The following is a 24,931-nucleotide window of genomic DNA, read 5'->3' on the forward strand; positions in this document are numbered from 1 at the left end:
AATCACTCTTTAAAGATAAAGAAAATATTAGTACTGGGGTGCCTGGGTGGCTCAGTCAGTTAAGTGTCTGGCTCTTGATCTCAGCTCAGGTCTTGGTCTTAGGGTCATGAGTTCAAGCCCCATATAGTGTGGAGCCTACTTAAAAAAAAAAAAGAATATGAAGCACTTTTCTCTTACCTCCTTTTCATAACTCCTTTACTCAATCAACCATTCACCAAATGTTTGTTGAGCATTTGTGCTAGGTACTAGTGATAAAGTGGTGAATGAGACATACAAGTTTTCTACCCTCACAGAGGTTATAGTTTAGTGGAACAAGCACATGATTACATGAAAGTTTAATAAGTGTTATGCAAGGGAAAGAAGACTTCATAGTTTGAGGAAATAGCAGCTTAGATGAATCATGAAAGCTAGGAGGAAAAGAGATGGGGTAGGGTAGGAGATTATTCCTTACAATTTTGAAAAATACCTAAGCATAGTTGGAATATAAAACATAAAGGGAAGTGTAGTAACAGATAGGACTGGATAGGGAAAGAAAGAAGAAACAAAATAAAAAAGAAAAGCATAGATAATGGGAACCGTGTAATGCATTCTAAAAACTTTGACTTTATCATATGGTAACAGGAAGCCATGTATTAGATGTAAATAGAGAAGTAACAAGGTTACTTGCACTTGGAAAAGACCACTTTGGAATGTGCCAGAACTAATTGGAAAAGGGCAAGGAGGGGTGAGGGGAAAAGAGTTAAAGGGCTGTTGTTGTAGTAGGCAGGCTACATTTGGTGGTGGACTGAACTAAGGTAGTGGTATGGAGATAGAACAGACTGGGCAGAGTTGAAAGGTAGAATATATTCAACTTAGATATGGGAAAACAGAGAAAAGAGTCAAGGATGGCACCTTATTTCTGGTTTGCATAACTTACCTGGGGGGGACAGTGGTGGTGTCATTTATTAGGATAGGAAATAAAAGATAAGTAGCTGGTTTGGGGAGGAAGATGATTTCAATATTAGAGCTTAGGGTTTAAGCTATCTTTAAGATGTCCAAGTGGAGATGCCAAGTAGATATATAAAACTGAAACGAAGCTTAAAAGAAAGATCAGGCATGAAGCTAAATTTGTGAGGACATGTGAATATATGACCTAGACCATGAGGAGCACACAGAATAAAAAAGCATAAAACCTAGAAGATAGATATTTAGGAAAACCTAATGATTGGACAGAGAAAGAGAGGATTGTAAAACATCTGAAAAGAAGTAGACAGATAAGTAGAAACACAATAAGATATGGAAACAGCCAAAATGTTCATTGATAGATGAATGGTTAAAGAAAATGTGGCATACACACACAGACATACACACACAGACATACATACATGCAATAAAATATTACTCAGCCATAAGAAAGAATGAGATGATGCTACTTGCGACAACATGTATGGAGGGAGAGGGTATTATATTATGCGAAATAAGTCAGACTGGGAAAGACAAATAACATATGATTTCACTTACATGTGGAATAAAAAATGAATAAGCAAACCAAAAAAGCAGAAACAGATCCATAAATGCAGAGAACAAACTGATGGTTGCCAGAAGAGAATGGGGTGGAGTGATGAGTAAAATGGATGAAGAGAAGTGAGAGATAAAAGATTTCAGTTATGGAATAAATAAGTCACAGGAATAAAAGATATGGAATAGGGAATATAGTCAATGGTATTGTAGTAGCATTGTATGATGACAAAATGAGAGCTACAATTCTGGTGAGCATAGACTAATGTACAGACTTGTGGAGTCTCTATGTTGTACACTTAAAACTAATGTAACATGGTGTGTCAACTATACTTCATTAAAAAGTTTAAAAATAAATAGGGCAGTGTAGCAGAAACCAACAGAAGAGAAAACGTGGAGGAAGATAAAATATCAAATGCTGATGGTATGTCAAACAAGATAGAACAAGACTAAAAAGAGAACTTGGATTTTATCACATGCAGGCTAGTAGCTACTATGCTAAGAATATCTTCAAGGAAGTTTTCATAGTTAGGTGGGTAGGTGGGTGATTCTAGGGGTTGGAAAGAAAACCAGAATGCACTGGTTTGAGAAGTTACTGAAAAAAAGGCAAATGGAGACAATGAATCTCAACTAAACCACTCTTTTGAGGAATTTGGCCAAGAAAGGAGAAGAAAAATACAATGGAATCAAGATAGATAAATAGACTCCAGAGAAAGGTATTGTTCTTGATGCTACTTAGTGCCTCTGTAGTTGAAGTAACTATTTTGATTTTTAAGTGGAGGGAGGGGCAAAGGGTGAGGGGAGAGAGAGAGAATCCCAAGCAGACTCCATGCCTAGTGTGAAGCCCAATGTAGTGCTTGATCTCATGACCCTGAGATAATTACCTGTCCAAAATCAAAAGTCAGATGCACAACTGATTGGCCCACCTAGGCACTCCTAAATATTTTGATTTCTTCTATTGCTATAAGGAATATATGGAATTTATATTGACTATAAATTCCTTCTTTTGGGGAATGAATCCTAAGGCAACACAGGAAGGAAGGAAGAGAAGCGCTCAGCAGGGGAATCAGGCAGAATCAAAGGAGGCGCAGTGAAGCTTCCAGTTTCCAGAAGTCACTAACACAGGAAGTGCACCTGAGGGAAAGTGCACCACAAACTGGACTGGCTCCAGACAGAGGTGTCTGTGCCCTGCTGCCTTCAGGAGCCATGCCCACTGGAAGCACGATTCCAGCAGCACAAGCCCCGGATCCCAGGGCACCAAGTGGACAAAGCCCACGATCCTGCACTCCCCCCACCCTCAGGACAGGCGGAAGAGGGGAGGGCACAGGATAGCAAGGACTCTCCTGCCACTGGACAGCCCCAAGCTGTGCAGATCAGTGCACCCGCGCAGGCCCCTGGAGCATCTAGGCCAACGCAGACTGGGAGACTGCATTAGTTACTATTGGGGAGCTGACTCCAGAGCTGGAGATCTGGCTGCTGCCATTGTTGTTTTTCCTCCTTGTTTCACCTTGTGCCTGGGAGAGGCCGGGATGCCATGGAACAAAACCTCACAGGATAAACAGCTCCAACTGAGCCCAGCACCAGGCAGGGGCGGGGCATCTCCCCAGGTACACACACCTGAGAATCAGCAGAGTAGATCCCTTCCCCAGAAGACTAGCTGGAAGAACAGGGGAAGGGCAGCCCTGGTGGCTCAGTGTTTTGGCGCTGCCTTCAGACCAGGGTGTGATCCTGGAGACCTGGGATCAAGTCCCACGTTGGGCTCCCTGCATGGAGCCTGCTTCTCCCTCTGCCTGTATCTCTGCCTCTATTTCTCTCTCTGTGTCTCTCATGAATAAATAAATAAAATCTTAAAAAAAAAAAAAAAAAAAAGGAAGAACAGGGGAAGAGCAAGTTCTTGAGCAAGCAGTGCTGGAAAGCTCCAGGAGAAGTCAAGGGATTTATAGTATATAGAACTAGAGGGTACCCCTCCTTTCCCCCTCTTTTTCTAGTACAAATCGTTTTTATATCGGACTAAAAATTTCCAGTATTTTTTCTCTTTTCCCACCTAAACTACAATATTTTACCACCTCTTCATTTTTAAGCTTCTTCCTTTTTGACTTTCATATTTCTACAATTACAGGTCTTAGATATATTTTCCAATTCTAGATGCTCTTCACCATACTCAGTTTAATTTTGGAAGATATACTAGATATGTTTTTGTATTTTGTGTTCTTTGTTTTCTCTGCCTCATTTTGTTCTACAATGGTGGAAGTTAAAACCTTTTAAAACATGATGAGCATGCACCCAGAACCAAGTGGAATACCATGCTGGTTCATTCTGTGAGATTATATTCTCTCTTCATTCCCGTTCTGTCCCCCTCTTTTATCTCGTTTATGTTTTGGTGGTCAATATTGGGGCTTTCTACCAGTAGTGATGGTTTATATAAATTTGGGACTGCACATCTTCTAACATACAGAACTTACTACACTCAGAACCAAGAGGATCACCCTCTAGGACACCTCAAGCAGACTACATTCTCCCTCCACTGCAACTTCTTCACCACCACCATCTCCCAGTTCCCCCCTTTTTTCTTCTCTTTTTATCTTTTTATTTATTCCTCTTTACTTTTTTTTTTTCCTCCTTTTTTGGGATTCTTCACCTTTTATTTTTTACTACTTTGTTTTAAAATTTGTTTTTGACTTTAGTGGTCCTTTTGTTTTACTTTGTTCTGATCTTTGTTTTCATTTTCTGGTCTCTGACCTCATCAGAATCATCTAGGGTGAAATTTACTTAGGTCGTGGTTGATATTCTTGATGCAGCCCACTCATACAGCCACTCTGCACTGAGCAAAATGATTAGAAGGAAGAACTCACTACAAAAGAAAGAATCAGAAACAGTACTCTCTGCCACAGAGTTACAGAATTTGGATTGCAATTTGATGTCAGAAAGCCAATTCAGAAGCACAATTATAAAGCTACTGTTGGCTCAGAAAAAAAGCATAAAGGACTCTAGAGATTTCATGACAGCAGAATTTAAATTTAATCAGGCCAAAATAAAAAATCAATTAAATGAGATGCAATCCAAACTGGATGTCCTAACAATGAGGGTCAATGAGGTGGAAGAGAAAGTGAGCAACATAGAAGACAATTTGATGGTAAGGAAGCTGAGGAAAAAAGAGAAAAACAATTAAGAGACATTAAGGAAAGGATAAGGGAAATAAATGATAGCCTCAGAAGGAAGAATCTATGTATAATGTTTTTAGCAATTACCACATTTTATTGATATATGCTTACTTTTATGATAATTTCTGTGACATCTGGGTTCCCAACTAGAATGAAAGTTTCACAAAAGTAGAGACTGTTTTTGTATCTCTGGGACCTAGAATAGCATCTGGTACTTAATAGATAGTCTACAAGTACTTGCTAAATGAATAAATGAAGACTCTGTACATATCAATATGCATATCCTTGTTAAGCTTCCTTCCTAAACTTCCTTTAACTTTAATACATAGCTAAGCAACCAATGCTTGTAGGTAGTTCCATAGACAGTGCTTGCAGTAGGCCCATGTAGATATATTCTTTGTGGGCATAATTCCATGTTATAGACCTTCCTAGCCTCAAATAAAAATGTACTTATTTTATGTCCTAACTTTTTAATACTCAGGATTTTTTAGTTTTTATTTATTTATATTTAATTTTTTTCCTAAATATTTCATTTATTTGTTCACTTGTTTGTTTGGAGAGCATACGAGCACAGGGAAGGGCAGAGCTAGAGAAAGAGAAAATCAAGCAGGCTCTGCACTGAGCGTGGAGCCTGAGTGCTCATCTCATGATGTGGGACTCATAAATCAAGTCAGAGGTTTAGCTGCCTGAGCCACCTAGAAGACCCTTTTAAGTTTTTATTTTAATTGCAGTTAGGTAACATTCAGTGTTATAATAGTTTCAGGTGTATGATACTCTAGTCTTAAAAAATCAGAATAACTCAACAAAATTAATGCTTAACTTATATACAACCTTCCAGAGATCATGTCTTAAATGAATTCTTTGTATAGGAGTAAGGCTCCCTTTGAGGTAAGGGGTGGAAGTGGATGCATGGGATGGAGTCATGTCATAGAATCTAACAGAAGCTATGAATTCTTTCTCTGTATGGATATACAAATGCATGTAGACATAAATTATTTTATATATATTTTTAGGGGAATCGTGGTAGAAATCCTATCCATGGAAGATAGGATTTTTGGAGAATTTAATTTAAGGCTAGGTTGTTATTGAACCAGAAACCAGGCATTTGGTAGTAAAAATTGAGGTTGGGTGATGGGTACAAGAGTATTATTAGTATTATCTCTACTTTTGAAATTTTCCATTATAAAGAATTAAAAAGCTAAAGTGCCAATCCAGTTTTTTTTTTTTTCTTAAGAAGAAAACAGAGGCATGGTTTTTGGAAAGAAATGCTCAACACTTCAAGATTTTTTTTACAGAATTTATTTATTTATTCATGACAGAGAGAGAGAGAGAGGCAGAGACACAAGCAGAGGGAGAAGCAGGCTCCATGTAGGGAGCCTGATGTGGGACTCGATCCTGGGTCGCCAGGATCACACCCCAGGCTGAAGGCAGCGCTAAACCACTGGGCCACCAGGGCTGCCTGACACTTCAAGATTTCTTAAGTGAAAAATTGATCCTCTTATTCATACAGACTTAAAAGTTTACCATCATCTTCAAATCCTTTATCTCTTTTGGCCCCTTAATTAATCAATTGTCAAATCTTACCAATTCTACCTCTGCAACTTTTGCATTACACCTATTCTTTCCATCTCCCCTGTTACTTCTATGGCTCTAGACTTGATTACTTCTCATCAAATCCATTGCAGAAAAATCTCCTAAACTTGGATGCTAAACTTTCTTCCCAAACCATTCACTGATCCTGCCTATGAAAGTGACCTCTTTCCACCTTTGGGCATCATGGCACTAATCACAATTTCCCTCATAAGTATACTTATTCATGTCCAAAGTCTGTGTTAACATCTTTACACTACCTAAACTATTTTGAGTTACAGAACCTAGGAGAATCTGCTGAACATTGTAGATTCTCTTTCCACGTCACCTGGTCTCTGAAAAATGCATGTAATATCCTCATTCAAACACAAGAATACTTTAAAAAATAATGCCAAAGGCTTTGTGCATTCCCCCAGACAAGGATCCTCCAGTTTTCAGATTCAGTACACTCCACACACCACCCCAGGTAGTAAGTGCTCCAACTAGAAATATTTCAGTATCACACAGTACCTTATTCACAGACCCAGACCTTGAGTGGCTCCACAACAAAGTCCTCTTTATATGTTATCCCTCTTATTTTTGCATTTTTCTCACTCAAAGCACAAATGAAGTATCTATCTAATCTAGATTGTCAGGCAATGAATATTCATGTTGACCAAAAAGGGAACAAAAAAATGAATCCTAAAAAGTCTGTCATTTCCCTCTTCTCTCCTCCTTCCCACCCACTTACAATCCCATCTGGAAGGGATCTCTCTTTTCTTCTAAACTGAATTGGACTGAACACTATAGATCACATTAAATTGATCAATATGAAATTGCCAATAGTCTACTATTTTTGACCTACAAAAATGCCAACATCATATGTTCCCACCTAATACATAGGGATAAAATATTACTACTAAATAAAATATTACTACTAAAGTGTCAGCCTTTTAAGGGCAGGAATGGCAGGTCTTCTTCCCACCTCAGTCCCTGCATATAGTTGGTGCTCAGTAAATTTTTTATGAATGATGTCTACTTATTGAGATTTCTCAAATTCAAATAAGAACTTTCATTTAAAGAGATATTGGTAAACACAATTTATGAAAAGGGTGTTTGAGAATACTTGACTCTTTGGGGATCCCCTTTATTAAAAAGACATTTAAAATATTTTATAAAAAACATTGACAAAATACACATTTACCACTTTAAGGTTATATAAGGAAGATCCTCCTGGAAAAAGCAAAGTGATGTTACCTGCTGAGCAAATCTCATGTTTTATCACACAAATCATCCAACTCTGTATAAATTAGAGACAAGAAAGCAAATGTACCAACCAAAACTTCTCCCATGTCCCTTGAGCAGAATTTCACACTGTGAGACACTTCTGAAATGAATTCTTAGCAGTTTCTGAAGAAGAGATATTCTGACTGATATTTCTACCTTAAAAGAAACCATCCAGCAAACAGTAGTACTTCCACGACAACATGAACCCTTAGTAAACCTAGTGGAGACCTGGTTGAACATGCCCACATAAGTATTACCTATATATATAAGTATATATAGTAGTACCTATATATATATATATATAAGTATTACATATATATATATGTGGCAAAATTATCTGTTATCTATCTATCTATCTATCTATCATCATCATCTATCTATCATCTATCTATCATCTGTATCTTTTGGCAACTTTCAAGTTTTAAACTGTGTACATGGGTTAACTGTTAGCTAACTGTTTGTTTAAGAAACAGCACTAGATTAAGCAAGGCTTTTTAATTCCCTTTATAATGGCCACTCCCCTCCCCGCGGGGCCCTGACATCTCTGACTCACCATTACCTCTTCCCCTAGCAGTGTATTCCTGAGTTTGGCACCTCCTGTCCTTCCCCACCTTATCAGAAAATGAACCCTGTAGTTTTTCATGGGTTAGTCCCCTCAGGCCCTGGGAAGCATCCCCAAACCAAATCAACCAACCCACCCCGGTCCCCACAAAGGTGGCCAGGTTGGGAGCAGACTCTTCAGACAAAGCCTCTCCAGCTCTGGACAACATCCTCACTCGTTGTGGTCTATCAATGGAGGCTGGGTGCATGTGGAACCAGTATATCCAATAAGAGACTAGGTGATCTCTAGGAAAATCACATGGGCCTCTTGTTCCAAAACAAAAAAAAAACAAAAAAAACAAAAAAACAAAAAACAAAAAACAAAAAACAAAACAAAACAAAACAAAACTTAATTTCAGTAGTATGAAAAACTTCCCTCCCATGCAGCTGTGTTCTCCCCTTTAAGGCTGCTATTGTAACAAAGAACATCTGTTTACTTTCTGTGCCCATCATATAGATTTACAACTACTGTTTTACATAATTGTCTATTAAGTGAAAGAAAGAAGAAAAAAAAGGAATAAAAAATTAAAAAACACCATCAATACTGACTTTTACATTAACCTATGTATTTACCTTTACCACATTCTTTATTTCTTCCCATGAATTTGAGTTCTCCCTAGTGTCCTTTTACTTTAGACTGGAGAACTTTTATTAGCATTTCTTTGAGGGCATGTTCACTAGCAATAAATTGAAGGGTGTTTTTTGTTTGTTTGTTTTTGTTTTATTTTTAGAATGCTTCATTGTCAACTTTTCTTTGAGCCCTTTAATATGTTATCCCACTGTTTCCAGCTTCCATAGTTTCTGATGAGAATTCAGCTATTAATCTTAGTCAGGAAACCTTGTACAAGATAAGTTTTCTCTTGCTGCTTTCAAAATTCTCTTAGGCTTTGGTTTTTGACAGTTGCATTATAATGTACTGTGGATATCTTTGAGTTTATCCTACTTGGAGTTCATTGATATTTTCTTAAGTATAGGTTAATGTTTTTCATCAAATTTGAGTTTCAGCTTTGTATCTTCAAATATTCTTTCTTCCCTTTTCTTTCTCTACTTCTGGGCCTCCCATATGCATATGGTCATACCTTGGTATGCTTGGGGTTGTTCTACAGGTCTCTTAGGCTCTTTTCATTTCATTTTACTTCATGTTTTTTCTTTTGGTTCCTCAGACTGGTTGATCTCAATCAATTTCATGTGTCATGTCACATCTGCTAGTGAGTACCTCTAGTGAATTTTTCATTTTAGTTATTGTGCTTTTTCACTCCAAAATTTCTATTTGTTTACCTTTATAATTTCTATCTCTTGACTGATATTCTCTATTACATTGGATGTTGTTCTCAAGATTTCATTTAGATTTTTGTACATGGTTTCCTTTAGCTGTATAAACATACTTTAACTAGTTAAAGTATGTTTAGTAAGTATAACACCTTACCTTGTCTAGTAAGTATAACATCTAGGATTCCTCAAGGACAGTTTCTATTAATTGCTTTTTTTTCCCTATGTGATGGCTATACTTTCTTGTTTCTCTGCATGTCTCATAATTTTTTGCTGTTGTTGAAAACTGGATATTTTGAAAATTATAATGTGATAACTGTGGAAATTAAATTCCTCCCTCCCCAGGGATTGTTGTTACTACTTGTTGTAATTAAAGTTGTTTGAGGCATTTTTAAACTAATTTTGTAAACTAGGTGTTCTTTGTTATATATGGCCACTAAAGACTATTCCTTCAGCTTAGTGGTCAGCCAGTGATTATATGGAGATTTCTTTAAAACCTAGAAATAAAAAAAATCCTCTAGTCTTTGCAAATGGGCATTGTGTGTGTGTATGTGTGTGTGTGTTAGGATATGCCCTCAGTACTCAGCTAGGTGATTTGTAACTCTGCCTTATCCTTTACTTCCTGTTTGTGAAGAGCCTGAAAGTGAGCCAGAGGTAAGAAACTGAGAGCTTTCTCAGATCTTTTGTAAACCTATGCATAGCCCTTGGCATGTGCAGGTCTTTCCAGATTCCCAAGAATCTGTCAGAGCTTTTCAAATTCCCCTTTTCCCCAAATCATCTCACTTCTCTTTCTTCCCAAGCTTTCTAAAAATTCTATTGTTTCCCCTAGCTTTATCCATTGCTATAGGCAGCAGGGATTAATATAGCTGCCTAAAAATGTTTTCCTCTAATGCCCACTGGGGCATTACGTCTGTTGAGATTGTCTATTTTTCTTAAATCAGTTTTATCAAGTTGTGTTCTTCAACAAACTTACCTAGTGCATCGAAGTTGTTAATAATATGTCTTTATTATCCTTTTAATGTCAGTGGGATCTGAGCAATATCCCCTCTTATATTCTTGATATTGATATTTTGTTTTTTTTTATGTTGAGCAATTTTAATTGGGCTTTATCAATTGTATTAATCTTTTATATATTTGGACTCAAATTATTTATTTTCTAATTTACTAATTTCTCTCTTAGTCTTATTATTTTCTTTCTTCCATTCATTTTGGATTAATTTAGTCCTTTTTCTAGCTTCTTAAGATTAATTATTGACTTTAAATTCCTCTTCCTTTCTAATAATATAAATCTTTAAAACTATAAAGCTTCTTTTAGGTACTGCTTTAGCTTCATCCCATAAATATTTATATGTTGTATTTTCATTGTAACCCACTTTGAAATATTTTCTAGTTTTTCTTATTATTTCTTTTTTGAAAAAATAAGTAAATGCCCTAGACTCAAACATGTCTTTAAATTTCCAAATATTTGGGCATTTTTTCTTATGTATCTTATTGCTATTGATTTCTAATTTAATCCCCTTATGATTAAAATATATTACATAAGGTTTAGATTTTTGAAATTTTTAAACTTATTTTATGATCCAGTACATACTCTGTCTTGGTGAACATATTCTATGTACATATGAAAATGTGTGTTCTAAAAATATCAGTTAAATTGAATTGGTTGATGAAGTTGAAACCTTCCACAGCCCCAAGATTTTTTTTCTCTAGTGTTTCTACCAGTTACTAAGAGGAGTTATTAAAATCTTCAAATATGATTGTGAATTTGTCTATTTCTCTCTTTAGGGTTGTAAATTATTTTTCAATTGAAATATAATTTACATGCAGTGTTTATAAGTTTCAGGTATAAAATGTAATAATCCAAAATTCCATACTTAACACAGTGCTCATTAAGATAAATGTACTCTTGATCCCCTTTATTTCAAACCCCCACCACTCTGGCAAACACCAGTGTGTTCTCTGTATTTAAGAGTTTATTTTTCTCTTTTTTTCTTTGTTCATTTGTTTTATTTTTTTAATTCCACATATGTTTGAAATCATATGGTATTTCTTTCCCTGACTATTTCACTTACCCTCTAGACCAATCCATGTTATTGTAAATGGCAAGATCTCATTCTTTTTTATGGCTAATATTCCATTGCATATACATACCACTCTTTAAAAAAATTTTATTCAAATTCCAGTTAGTTCACATACATTGTAATATTAGTTTCAGGTGTATGATATAGAAATTCAACACTTCCATAAAACACTTGGTGCTCATCACGAATGCATTCCTTAATCCCTATCACATACTTAACCTATATCACTTCTTCTTTATCCATTCATCTATAGATGGACACTTGGGCTGCTTCCTTATCTTGACTATTGTAAATGATGCTGCGACAAACATAAGAGTGCATATATCTTTTCAAATTAGCTGTTTTTTTCCCTTTGGGTAAATACCCAGTAGTGAAATTACTGGATCATATGATAATTCTATTTTTAAGCTTTTAAAAAATCTTCATACTGTTTTCCACAGTGACTACACCAATTTGCATTTCCATGAACAGTGCAATATGACTCCTTTTCTCCACATCATCACTAACACTTACTTCTTGTCTTTTTGTTATTTCTAGCCATTCTGACAAGTGTGAAGTGACATCTCATTGTGGTTTTAATTTATATTTCCCTGATGAGCTTTGTGCAGTGGCAGTATCATAGCCAATGAGGTTTATCCAAGGTGTGATTATGGGTAATTTAAAACATTTCCCTGATGATTAGTAATATTGAACATGCTTTTGTGCGTCTTTTGGCCATCTGCAAATATTATTTGGAAAAAATGTCTATTCAAGGACTCTGCCCGTTTTTTAATTGGATTGTTTGGTTTTTGAGTTGTATAAGTTCTTTATAAATTTTGGTTATCAACCCTGTATTGAATTTAACATTTGTAAATATCTGCTCCCATTCAGTAGATTGCCTTTTTGTTGTTGTTGATAGATTCCTTCAATGTACAAAAAAGCTTTTTGCTTTGGTGTAATTTCAGTAATTGCATTTTGCTTTTGTTTCCCTTGCTTCAGGAAACATATCCAGAAAAATATTGCTATGGATAATTTCAAAGAAATTACTACCTAAGTTTTCATCTAGGATTTTTACAATTTCATGTCTCACAAGTCTTTAATCTATTTTGATTTATTTTTGTGTATGATGCAAGAAAGTGGTACAGTTTCATTCTTTTGCATGTAGCTGCCTGGTTTCCAGCACCATCTGTTGAAGAGACTGTATTTTCTCCATTATATACTCTTGCCTCTGTTATAGATTAATTGGTCATATAATCATGGACTTATTTCTGGGCTCTGTAATCTGTTTCATTGATATATGTGTCTATTTTTGTGCCAGTACTACACTATTTTGATTACTACAGCTTTGTAGTATATCTTGAAATCTGAGATTGTGATACCTCCAGCTTTGTTCTTTTTCAAGATTGCTTTGGCTATTTGGGGTCTTTTGTGGTTTTGTACAAATTTTAGGATTTTTGGGATCCCTGGGTGGTGCAGCGGTTTGGCGCCTGCCTTTGGCCCAGGGCGCGATCCTGGAGACCCGGGATCGAATCCCACATCGGGCTCCCGGTGCATGGAGCCTGCTTCTCCCTCTGCCTGTGTCTCTGCCTCTCTCTCTCTCTGTGACTATCATGAATAAATAAATAAAATCTTTAAAAAAAAAAAAATTTTAGGATTTTTTTTTCTAGTTCTGTGAAAAATGTTTTTGGTATTTTGATAACATTGCTTTAATATGTTGATTGTTTTGGCAGCATGGATATTTTAATAATATTGGTTCTTCCAATCCACAAGCATGGAATATCTTTCCATTTGTATGTGTCATCTTCAATTTCGTTCATCAATGTGTTATAGTTTTCAGAGTACTTAACTTGGTTAAGTTTATTTCTAGATATTTTTGTTCTTTTTGGTGCAGTTGTCAATGGAACTGTTGTCTCAATTTCTCTTTCTGGTATTTTATTATTAGTGTATAGAAATGCAACAGATTTCTATATATTAATTTTGTATTTTGTGACTTTGCTCAGTTCATTTATCAGTTCTGGTAGTTTTTTTGTGGAGTCCTAGGGTATTCTATATATAGTATAATGTCATATGCTAATAGTGAAATTTTCACTTTTCCTTACCAATGTATATGCCTTTTATTTCTTTTTTCTTGTCTGATTGCTGTGTCTAGGAATTCCAGTACTGTTTTAAATAAAAATGGTAAGAGTTGGTATCTTTGTCTTACTCCTGATCTCAGAGGAAAATCTCTAAATCTCTTTCACCATTGAGAATGATGTTCATTGTGGATTTTTCACATATGGCCTTTATTATGTTGAATTATGTTCTCTCTTAACCTAATTTTTTGAGGGCTTTTATCATCAATAGATGTTGTACTTTGTCAAATACTTTCTCTGCTTCTATTTAGATGATTGTGTGATTTTCATTCTTTTTCTGTTTAGTATGATGCATCACATTGATTTGTGAATATTGAACCACACTGGTATCCCAGGAATACATCCCACTTGATCATGGTGAATGATTTTTTTAAAATGTATTGTTGGACTTGATTTGCTAATACGTGTATATATATTAAGACAGAGAATACTTTATTCAAACCCACCAGAGAAATGGACAGCTTGGGTCTGTAACAAAGCATTATGTTTTAAAGCATAGGTCAATAATTGTATGAAAGTGTACACTGCTACATACAAATTAACTGATCAGAGAACAGCTTTTCAGTGTTCAAAATAGAATAAGCTTCCCTATAAAGGCAGCACCTTTGTGACATTTTTAACTTTAGTATTCCTTTCCTTCTTCACCCTCTCCTTCAACAGAATCCACACCAACCTCCTCATAATCCTTGTCAAGGATAGCCATGCCCTCACAGGCCTCAGAAAACTCTTCTTTCTCCATGCTTTCACCCACATACCAGTGACCAAAGGCACACTTGGTATACACCAGGTCAAACTTGTGATCCAGGTGAGCCCAGGCCTCAGCAATGGCTGTGGTATTGCTCAGCATGCACACAGCTCACTGTACTTTGGCCAAGTCTCTACCACCATGGGAGGCTGGTAATTAATGTCAACCTTTAAGTCAGTGGGGCACCAGTCCACAAACTGAATGGTACCCTTGTTCTTGATCATAGCAATGACAGCATTGACATCTTTGGGAACCACATCATCATGGTACAACAGGCAGCAAGCCATGCATTTATCATGGTGAGGATCACATTTTACCCTCTGGTTTGTTGACTCAAAGCATGCCTTGGTGATCTTTGCTACAGAAAGCTGTTCATGTAGGCTTTCTCAACAGAGATGACAGGCTTTTGTGGCCAGAGGGAAGTGATTGTGGGGTAGGGTACCAGGTTGGTCTGGAATTCTGTCAGATCAACATTCAGAGCTCCATCAAATCTGAGGGAAGCAGTGATAGAGGATACAATTTGACCTTTCAGTCTATTCAGGTTCATGTAGGTTAGGCATTCAATATCAAAGTTACTATGATAGATGTCAAAAATAGCTATGTTTTCTACCATGAAGGCACAATCAGAGTGCTACAGGATGGTGTGAGTAGTGAGGATGGAGTTGTAGGGCTTAACTACAGTTGTGGAAACCTGAGAGGCTGGGTAAATGGAGAATTCCAGCTTGGACTTCTTGCTATAATTGACAGGGAGATGTTCCATCAGCAGGGAAGTGAACCCAGAGGCAGCTCCCCCTCTAAAGCTGTGGAAAATCAAGAAGCCCTGAAGACTTGTGCACTAGTTGTACAGTTACTGAATTTGGTCTAAGACAAGGTCAATGATCTCCTTGCCAATAGTGTAGTTAGTGCCATCGGGCATAATTATTGGCAGCATCTTCCTTGCCTGTGATGAGGTGCTCAGGGTGGAAAACCTAGAGGCAGGTGCTAGTGTGAACGTCATCAATGACTGTGTGTTCCAGGTCTACAAAATCTGCCTTGGGCACATGCTTGCCAGCACTTGTCTCACTGAAGAAGTTGTTAAAAAAGTCATCTCCTCCCCCAATGGTCTTGTCACTTGACATATGGCCATTGGGCTGGATGCCATGTTCCAGGCAACAGAGCTTCCAGAAGGCATTGCCAATCTGGACACCAGCCTATCCAACATGAATGGAGATGCATTCAGTTGCTGCTTTGCAGCTGCTGAGTAGATGATGGGGAGGAAGAGGAGAGATTGTTGCTTTTTATAAGCATGACTCTTGGGTGGTCAATGTAAGAGACCAAATCTTTATTTGTTAGTTAATATTTTGTTGAGGATTTTTGCATCTATGTTCATCAGAGATGTCAACTGGTAGGGTTTTTTGAGGTTTTTTCATATAATTTTAATATTAGGGTAATGTTGATTTCATAGATTGAATTTGGAAGTTTTCCTTCTATTTTTTGGAATAGTTTGAGAAGAATAAATATAAATTCTTTAAATGTTTGGTAGAATTCACTTCTGAAGTCATCTGATCCTGGACTTTTGTTTATTGGGAGATTTTTGGTCACTGACATAATTTCTTTCCTGGACTTTTGTTTACTGGGAGATTTTTGATCACTGATATAATTTCTTTGCTAGTAATTGGTCTGTTTCAATTTTCTATTGGTTCTTGATTCAGTTTTGGAAGGTGTTTCTAGGAATCTGTCCATTTCTTCTAGATTGCCCCATTGGTTTGCATATAATTTTTTAGAATATTCTCCTTTAATCCTTTGTATTTCTGTGGTGTCAGTTTTCTCCATCATTTCTGATTTTATTTATTTATTTATTTATTTATTTAATTTTTTTTTCATTTCTGATTTTAAATCATCTTTTATTTTTTTCTTGATGAATTTGGCTAAAGTTTTATCAATTTTTTTTTTATCTTTTCAAAGAATGAGTTCCTGGTTTCATTGATCTATTCTATTGAGGCTTTTTAATATCTCATTTATTTCTGCTCTATTCTTTATTATTTCCTTTATCCTACTGGTTTGGGGCTTTGTTTATTGTTCTTTTTCTTGCTCCTTTAGGTGTAAGTTTTGATTGTTATTTGTGATTTTTCTTGCTTTTTGAGGTAGGCCTGTATTGCTACCCGTTTTCCCTCTTAAAACAGCTTTAGCTGCATCCCAAGATTTTGGACTGTTGTGTTTTCATTTTCATTTGTTTACATGTATTTTTAAATTTTTTCTTGGATTTCTTCATTGACCTATTGATTGTTTAGTATCATGATATTTAACTTCTGTGTACCTGTTTTCTTTCCAGATATTTTCTTGTGATTGATTTTGTTTCATGGTCTTGTGACCAGAAAAGACACATGATATGATTTCAATATTTTTATTCATTGAGACTTGTTTTGTGATCTAATGTGACCTATTCTGGAGAATATTCCATGTCCACTTGAAAAGAATATGTATTCCCCTGTTTTGGGGTGTAATGTCCTGAATATTTCTGTTAAATCCATATGGTCTAATGTGTCATTCAGAGGTGAAGTTACCTTGTTGATTGATTTTCTGTCTGGAAGATCTATCCATTGGTGTAAGGGGGTGTGAAAGTCTCCTACTATTATTGTATTACTATAAATTTCTCCTTTTTTTCTGTTAATAGTTATTTTATATATTTAGGACCCCGCCTAATATAGGTGTATAAATATCTGCAATTATTATATCCTCTTAATGGACTGTTCCATTTATCATTATGTAGAGGCCTTCTTTGTCTCTTGTTATGGTCTATTTTATTTTTCAATCGTATTTTATTTAAATCCAATTAATTAACATATAGTACATCATTAGTTTCAGATGTAGATTTCAGTTATCAATTGCATATAATACCAAGTTCTCATTACATCACTGACCTCCTTAATGCCTGTTACTGAGTTATCCCATCCCCTGACCCACCTCCTCTCCAGCGACTCTCAGTTTGTTTCCAATAGTTAAGAGTCTCTTATGGTTTGTCTCCCTCTCTGATTTCATCTTATTTTATCTTCCCCTCTCTTCCCTTCTGATTCTCTGTTTTGTTTCTTAAATTCCACATATGAGTGAAACCATGTGATAATTGTCTTCCTCTGATTGACTTATTTTGCTTCACATAATGCCCTCCAGTTCCATCCACATCATTGCAAATGGTAAGATTTTATCCTTTTTGAAGGCTGAGTAATATTCCATGATGTGTGTGTGTGTGTGTGTGTGTGTGTGTGTGTGCATAGATAGTACATCTTCTTTATCCATTCATATGTAATTAGACATCTGGGTTATAGTCTGTTTTAGAGTCTATTTTATCTGATATAAATATTGCTATCCCAGCTTTTTTTTAAATTTCCATTTGTATAGTAAATGTTTTCCCATCCCCCACTTTGAATATGCATGTGTCTTTAGTTCTGAAGTGAGTCTCTTAGAGGCAACATGTAGATGGTTCTTCTTTTTTATTGATTCACTAACCCTATGTCTTTTGATTGTTGCCTTTAGTGTGTCTACATTTAAAGTCATTGTTGATAGGTATGCACTCATAGTTATTTTGTTACTTGTTTTATGGTTTCTTTTGTAGTCCTTCTCTTTTCCTTTCTTTTCTTGCCATCTTCCCTTGTGGTTTGGTGGCTTTCTCTCCTGTTATGCTTGTATTTAGTTCTGTTAATTTTTTGTATCTATTATAGATTTTTGATTTTTGGTTAAAATGAGGTTCGTACATAACGTCCTATGCATATAGCAGTTATATTAAATTGAATGTCCCTTAAGTTTGAACCCATTCTAAAACCATTAAATTTTACACCCCATATTTTATATATATGCTGCCATACATTATATCCCTTTATTTTATGAATGCTTTTTTTTTTATTTTATGAATGCTTTGATTGATTTTACAGATATACTTGATTTTATTGCTTTTGTGCTTTAACTTCCATACTGTTTTTATAAGTGATTGATCTATTACTTTTATTATATGCTTACATTTACTTGTGATATTTTACCTTTCATAATTTTTTTTTTATTCCTGGTTTTTGCCTTTTCTTTCCACTCAAAGAATTCCCTTTAATGTCCCTTGTAAGGCTGGTTTGGTGGTAATGACTTCCTCTAACATTTGTTTGGGAAACTCTTTATCCGTCTTTTTTTCTGAATGGTAGCCTTGCTGGATACAGTATTTTTGGTTGCAGATTTTTTCTGTTCAGCACTATGAATATATCATGATGGTCCCTTCTGGCCTGCAAAGTTTCTGCTGATAAATCAGTTGATAGCTTTATGGGGTTTCTCTTTATGTATCTACTTTCTTTTCTCTTATTACTTTTAAAATTCTCTCTTATCATTATTTTTTGCCATTTTAAGTATTATGTGTCTTGGTACGAACCTCCTTGGATTAATTTTGCTGGGGGCTTTCTCTGTTTTCTGGATCTGATGTCTGTCTCTTTCCTTAGATTAGGGAAGTTTTCAGTTATTATTTCTTCAAATAAATTTTCCTCCCTTTCTCTTGTTCTTCCTTCTTGGATCCTTATAATGTGAATATTATTATACTCGATGATGTTGCTGAGTCCTCGTAACCTTTCTTTCTTCTTTCTTTCTTTCTTTCTTTCTTTCTTTCTTTCTTTCTTTCTTTCTTTTTCTTTCTTTCTTTCTTTCTCTTCTTTCTTTCTTTCTTTTTTTCTTTCTTTCCTTTTCTTTCTTTCGTTTTTTCTTCTTTCTTTATCTTTTCAGCTTGTATGCTTTCCATTACCCTGTCTTTTAGGTTGCTAATCTATTTTGCCTACTCTAATCTGTTATTGATTCTTTCTAGTATATTTTTAAATTTCAGTTATTGGGCTTTTCATCTGTGGTTCTTTTTTATATTTTAATCTCTTTGTTGAAGGATTCACTGAGATCCTCGACTCTTTTCTCAAATCCAGTATCTGTATGATCATTACTTTGAATTCTTTATCAGGCATATTGCTTATCTCTGTTTTATTTGATTATTTTGCTGTGGTTTTGTCCTGTTGTTTCATTTGGGACATACTCCTTTGTCTTCTCATTTTGTCTCTGTTTCTATGTATTAGGAAAGTCAGCTATGTTTTTTTATCTTGAAAGTAGTGGTCTTAGAAGAAGAGGAGTTGTGGTGCTGTGTAACACAATATCTCCTGTTTACCAGAACCAGAGATCTCCTATGTGGGTTTTGTGCAACCCTACTATTATAGCTCAGTCATGTTTGCCTTCAGTCCAGTTGCCTGCAATAATAGCCCACTTCACCTGCTGTCAGTATATTGTTTTTTTTTTTTTATTTTTTATTTTTAAATATTTAATTTTTTTTTATTGGTGTTCAATTTACTAACATACAGAATAACACCCAGTGCCCGTCACCCATTCACTCCCACCCCCCGCCCTCCTCCCCTTCTACCACCCCTAGTTCGTTTCCCAGAGTTAGCAGTCTTTACGTTCTGTCTCCCTTTCTGATATTTCCCACACATTTCTTCTCCCTTCCCTTATTTTCCCTTTCACTATTATTTATATTCCCCAAATGAATGAGAACATATAATGTTTGTCCTTCTCCGACTGGCTGTCAGTATATTGTGCAGGCTTTGTTCCCTGTGCTGTTAAGGGAGCAGTTTGGGGTTGCCATGGGCTTATATTTGGCCAGTGTCAGTGGTCAGACCAGATGCCTGTCCTCAGCCCATATGTCAGGGATGTAGTCCCACAGACCTGCAGGGTACTCTCCCTGTTTTGTCCCTGAGAGGATTTCATTGGTGCATGACACTGGCAGTCAGACCAGGTGCCTGCCCCTAGTTCCTCTGCCAGGGCTGCAGTTGCAGTGATTGGTAGGGGCTCTCTCTGTGCTACTAGGCATAAGGTTTGGCTTCTGGGACTTTGGGTGCACTATTATGTATGGTTATCTTCCCCTTTACCCAGGGTAGGATTCACTTTGGAGTGGTGTCAATTCCTGCCAAGGCTTCTTGCAGGATGTGTAGAGTCAGGAGCCACTTTGGAGGGAAGCCTGCAGAGTGAAATGGGTTGGATAGGATAGATCTACAGAAAAAGGTGTGGGTAGTCTGTGTGGTCCCAAAAAGATAGGCAGAAAGCATTTGCAATGGTTTTTGCAAGTGTCCTGCTAATTAGGCTGTGGGTGGGGAGAAATGGCATCCATTAGCTCTTTTGTTTTTGGAGAAATCTCCTAAATATCCCTGTTCCTCCAACACATATTCTAAGATTAATAAATAAATCTGCTTCATGTATACCCCAGGCTCTTTAAAAACTGCTACTTCTATGCTGTGCCACCACTGGGTTATTTGTTATGCTGGCTCTTTAAGAGTAGGAACTCAGTTTCCTATTACCCTTCAGCTCTATATGTATGGGCTCTTTTTCCTAGTGCAAGTCCTCCATAATTTGGGTTCATGGTATGTGGTCTGATCCTCTTGTTTCTCTGTGCTTGTAATGTTCCTTTGTGGTTAGTCTCACTGGGAGTTTGGTTCCTGATCCCATCTCTGTCCTACCTACACTTTTTAATGTGGCCTCCTCTCTACAATTAACTGTGGAAAGTCTGTTCTGCCAGTCCTCAGGTCATTTTCAGAGTTGGTGGCACTGATATGGTTGTTATCTTGGTATGTCCATGGGACTAGGTGAACTCAGGATTCTTTTACTCCTCCATCTTCCTTTACCTAAAATCTAGTTTTGTCAGGTTCCAATAGAGCAATATTATTAGCTACAGATTTGATTGTCATGTTTTCTTCCTGTATTAACCTATAAAAATAGTCTGAAATTTCCCTATTTATCTCAGGTAATAACCCTTGTCTTGAAGTCTCTTTAGTCTTAAATTTCATAGACACACAAACCTTCTTACACTTATTTTTGTACTATATAACTTTTTGTACCCTTATTTTCAACCTGTGTCATTATATTGAGACACAATGCCTATTGTAGCATACAATGAAGGCAGCAGTTTGTAAATCTTTGTCTTTTAGTTGGAGAGATTAGTCTACTTACATGTAAAATAATTTATTGATATGTATGGGTTTAAATCTATTATTTTGTTTTTCAATTTTTTTCTATTGGCCTCATTTGATTTTCGTTGTTCTGTTCCTCCTTTCTTATCTTCTCTTAGGTTAATTAATTATTTTTATTCAAGTGCCAATAATCTTTTATTGAATGTAGTTCTCAATTAGGATATGAAAGGATTCAAGGGTGTCAGGCAAAGGTCATGGTCAGGAATCCAGAATGTGTCTCCACACTGGGCCCTCTTCAGTGGTACTTGTGTAGCAGCTCATGTTTGAGTTCCTCGTAACAATGACAGCAGTTGAAAAGCACATAAACTGCTAATACCGTAGAAAACCCAGTGATCCCCCTTTCTTTACAATGGCATACTTGTTGTAATACTTGTAGTAATCTCTTTGAAACACTCCAGTAATGACTTTAGGGGTGAAATCCTACATCAATAACCAGCTTTGCAGTTCTTCTCCTTCAATTATATGGATTAAGCTATCTTGGAGTCCTGGGTATCCATTATCAGGTAATTTTTTTTTAAGTTTTCCATTTAAATTTCTCTTATGGCTTTTTAACTTTGCCTTTTATATTAGTTTTTAGTGTTTGCTGTATGGATTATGATATGCATCCTTAACATTTCAGTTCACTTAGAGTTAATATTATATAAAAGGTTATTTTCAAGATGTTGTACATATCTTTGTTTTGGGAAATTTGATTATGAGGTGCCTCAGTTTTTGTTTAGTGTATTTATACTTCTTAGGGTCAGTGAGCTTCTTAGATCAATGTACATTTATGATTTTCACCAAATTTGGAAAATCTTCAGGCTTATATCTTCAAGTGTTTTTTGCTTCATTTTTTCTCCTTTCTTCTTCTGGGAATCCAAATACATGTGTGTTATATGATACAGTCTTATGTGCTTGAAGTGTTAGATCAAACATAGGCAAACTCTTGTTCTTCATCTGAATCTGGTCTTTTTTAAGGGCCCTCAAGCTAAGAATGGGAAATAAAAATGGTTTTCATATTTATAAAAGTTTGTTAAAAAAACAAAAACAAAAAGGAAAACAAAGAAGAATATGCATCAGAGATTGTATATGGCCTACAAAGCCTTACATATTTACTATCTGGCCATTTGTACAAAAACATTGTTGTCTTTTGCATTAGAGGGTGGATTTTGTGGGTGTTATAGTAATTTAATTTGAAGCAGAAAATCCTGGAAAGAGGGGAGCCATAGATGGGGGGAGCTTGCAAATCTCCTTATAAGCTCCTTTTTATCCTAATGATGCTCTGGCTATGGATTGGTCTTAAGGGAAGTGATTTATGAAGGTGTCCCTCAAGCAGTATGATTTCCTTTCAAAGGTAAAAGAACTCTATGATTTTTATAGATTTTGTTTTCTCTCCAGTTCCTTCAAATAGCAGTTGTTTTTATATTTTGGCAGAGTCTATAATTGTTATCTATGGGAGATTTAGTTGATACAATCCACTCTTCCAACACCAGAACTCATCAGACTTATTTTTAATTAAGTAGAATATAAATTATAATAAGTGGATGATTAAAAACAGATACATTTTTATTCTTTTGTAAACTATGCTGCATTTTAATGCTTGGTTTCTCATGCAAATGTGTGCTGCATTTCACTACAGGCACTAAAAAATCTTCTTCATTGTATAGACTAGGCAGACATCAAAATAATAGCAATAAGTTTTTGTCTATTTGGGTTGCATTTATGTGTCTCTCATCTGTAATAAGAATTTACCCACTAATATCCATTATCATTGCCTATAGATTTCTTTACTGGTCTTCTCATCCACAGTAGTTAATCAAATGATTTTTACAGTTAAAAAATCTAGATTTTTTTTAAAGTGACCAAATGTGAAAAGAAAATCCACTTCTTATATTTTAAAAAGGATTTAGTTAATGCTTTTAGTACATCTGAGTAACCTACATAACTTTCATCCATATATCCAATGTCTAAGAATTTAGCCTAAGAAAATAATCATGGTTGTACACAAAACACATCCACCAAGCGCTCATTTCAGTGCTATTTTCAATATTATGATAATGAAAACTAGCTTTTCTGCCATCTTTCTGTGGTGCCACAATGGTGTACATGAAAGTCCTGGCAGATGCTCTCAAGAGCACTAACAATGCTGAAAGAGAGGCAAATGCCAGATTCTTATGAGGCTTTGCTCCAAAGTCATCATCTAGTTTCTAACCGTGATGATGAAGCATGGTTACATTGGTGAATTTGAAATCATTATCACAGATCTTGGAAAACTGTTGTGAACCTCACAGGCAAATTACACAAGTGTGGAATAAGGAGCCCAGATTTGATGCACAACTCAAAGATCAAGAAAAATGGTAGAGAGGGAGGCGGCAAGATGGCAGAAGAGTAGGATCCCCAAGTCACCTGTCCCCACCAACTTACCTAGATAAATTTCAAATCATCCTGAAAAACCTACGAATTCGGCCTGAGATTTAAAGAGAGAACAGCTGGAATGCTACACTCAGAAGAGTTCACGCTTCTATCAAGGTAGGAAGACGAAAAAAAAATAAAGCAATAAAAAGCATCCAAGGGGGAGGGGCCCCACGAGGAGCCGGGCTAAGGCCACGGTGAGTGCCCCCAGACCGGAAAGCCCCGTCCAAGAGAAGCAGGAGCTACACCAATCTTCCCCGATGGAAAGGCTCTCACAGGGAGTTGGAGCAGGATCCCAGGAGGGGCGGGGATGCTCTCAGGCTCCCAGGGGCAATAACAGAGGACCTGCGCCCCGGGGGGAAAGCAAGCCATACCCCACAGCTGAGCTCCCTAAATGGCTGCAGTGGGTGCCCGGTTGGGACCAGGAGCTGCTCGGGGCGGGTCCGGGAGGGAGCTGCGTGGCCCCAGCAGTGGGACTCCAGCAGCACAGGCCCCGGAGCCCAGGGTGCCTGGGGACACAGCCCAGGATCCAGTGCTCCTTCCGGAACAGGCAGGGGCCGGGAGGGCCCAACACAGAAAGGATGCTCCTGCAGCCAAAGGGGTGGGGGTGGGGGCTAGCTGTGCAGATCAGGTGCTCACACCTGAGAATCAGCACAGCAGGTCCCTCTCCCAGAAGACCAGCTAGAAGGACTGGGGAAAAGCAAGTTATTGACCAAGCAGCACTGGAAAGTTCAAGGGGAAGAGGAGGGATTTACAGTATATAGAATCAGACAATACTCCCACTTGTTTTTTGTTTCCTTGGCTTCCCCCACCCTTTTTTTTCTTTTCTTTTTTTTCTTCCACTTTTCTTTTCTTTTTTCTCTTGTCTCTTTTCTCCTTTTCCCAGTACAACTTGTTTTTGGCCACTCTGCACTGAGCAAAATGACTAGAAGGAAAACCTCACCTCAAAAGAAAGAATCAAAAACAGTCCTCTCTTCCACAGAGTTACAAAATTTGGATTACAATTCAATGTCAGAAAGCCAATTCAGAGGCACTATTATAAAGCTACTGGTAGCTCTAGAAAAAAGCAAAAAGGATTCAAGAAACTTTGTGACTTCAGAATTTAGATCTAATCAGGCCTAAATTAAACATCTATTAAATGAGATGCAATCCAAACTAGAGGTCCTAATGACGAGGGTTAACAAGGTAGAAGAACAGTGAATGACATAGAAGAAAAGTT

General features: G+C 36.6%; 2 pseudogenes; one reads left to right on the forward strand and one right to left on the reverse strand.

The window, feature by feature from the left end:
• Nucleotides 1–12,060: 12,060 nt before the first annotated feature.
• On the forward strand, nucleotides 12,061–12,214 carry LOC112649558 (U4 spliceosomal RNA; annotated as a pseudogene).
• Nucleotides 12,215–14,197: 1,983 nt separating this feature from the next.
• Nucleotides 14,198–15,453, reverse strand: LOC112649507 (tubulin alpha-1A chain-like; annotated as a pseudogene).
• Nucleotides 15,454–24,931: the final 9,478 nt, after the last annotated feature.

The sequence above is a fragment of the Canis lupus genome, chromosome X, assembly GCF_003254725.2.
Source record: "Canis lupus dingo isolate Sandy chromosome X, ASM325472v2, whole genome shotgun sequence".
Classification (NCBI taxonomy): domain Eukaryota; kingdom Metazoa; phylum Chordata; class Mammalia; order Carnivora; family Canidae; genus Canis; species Canis lupus.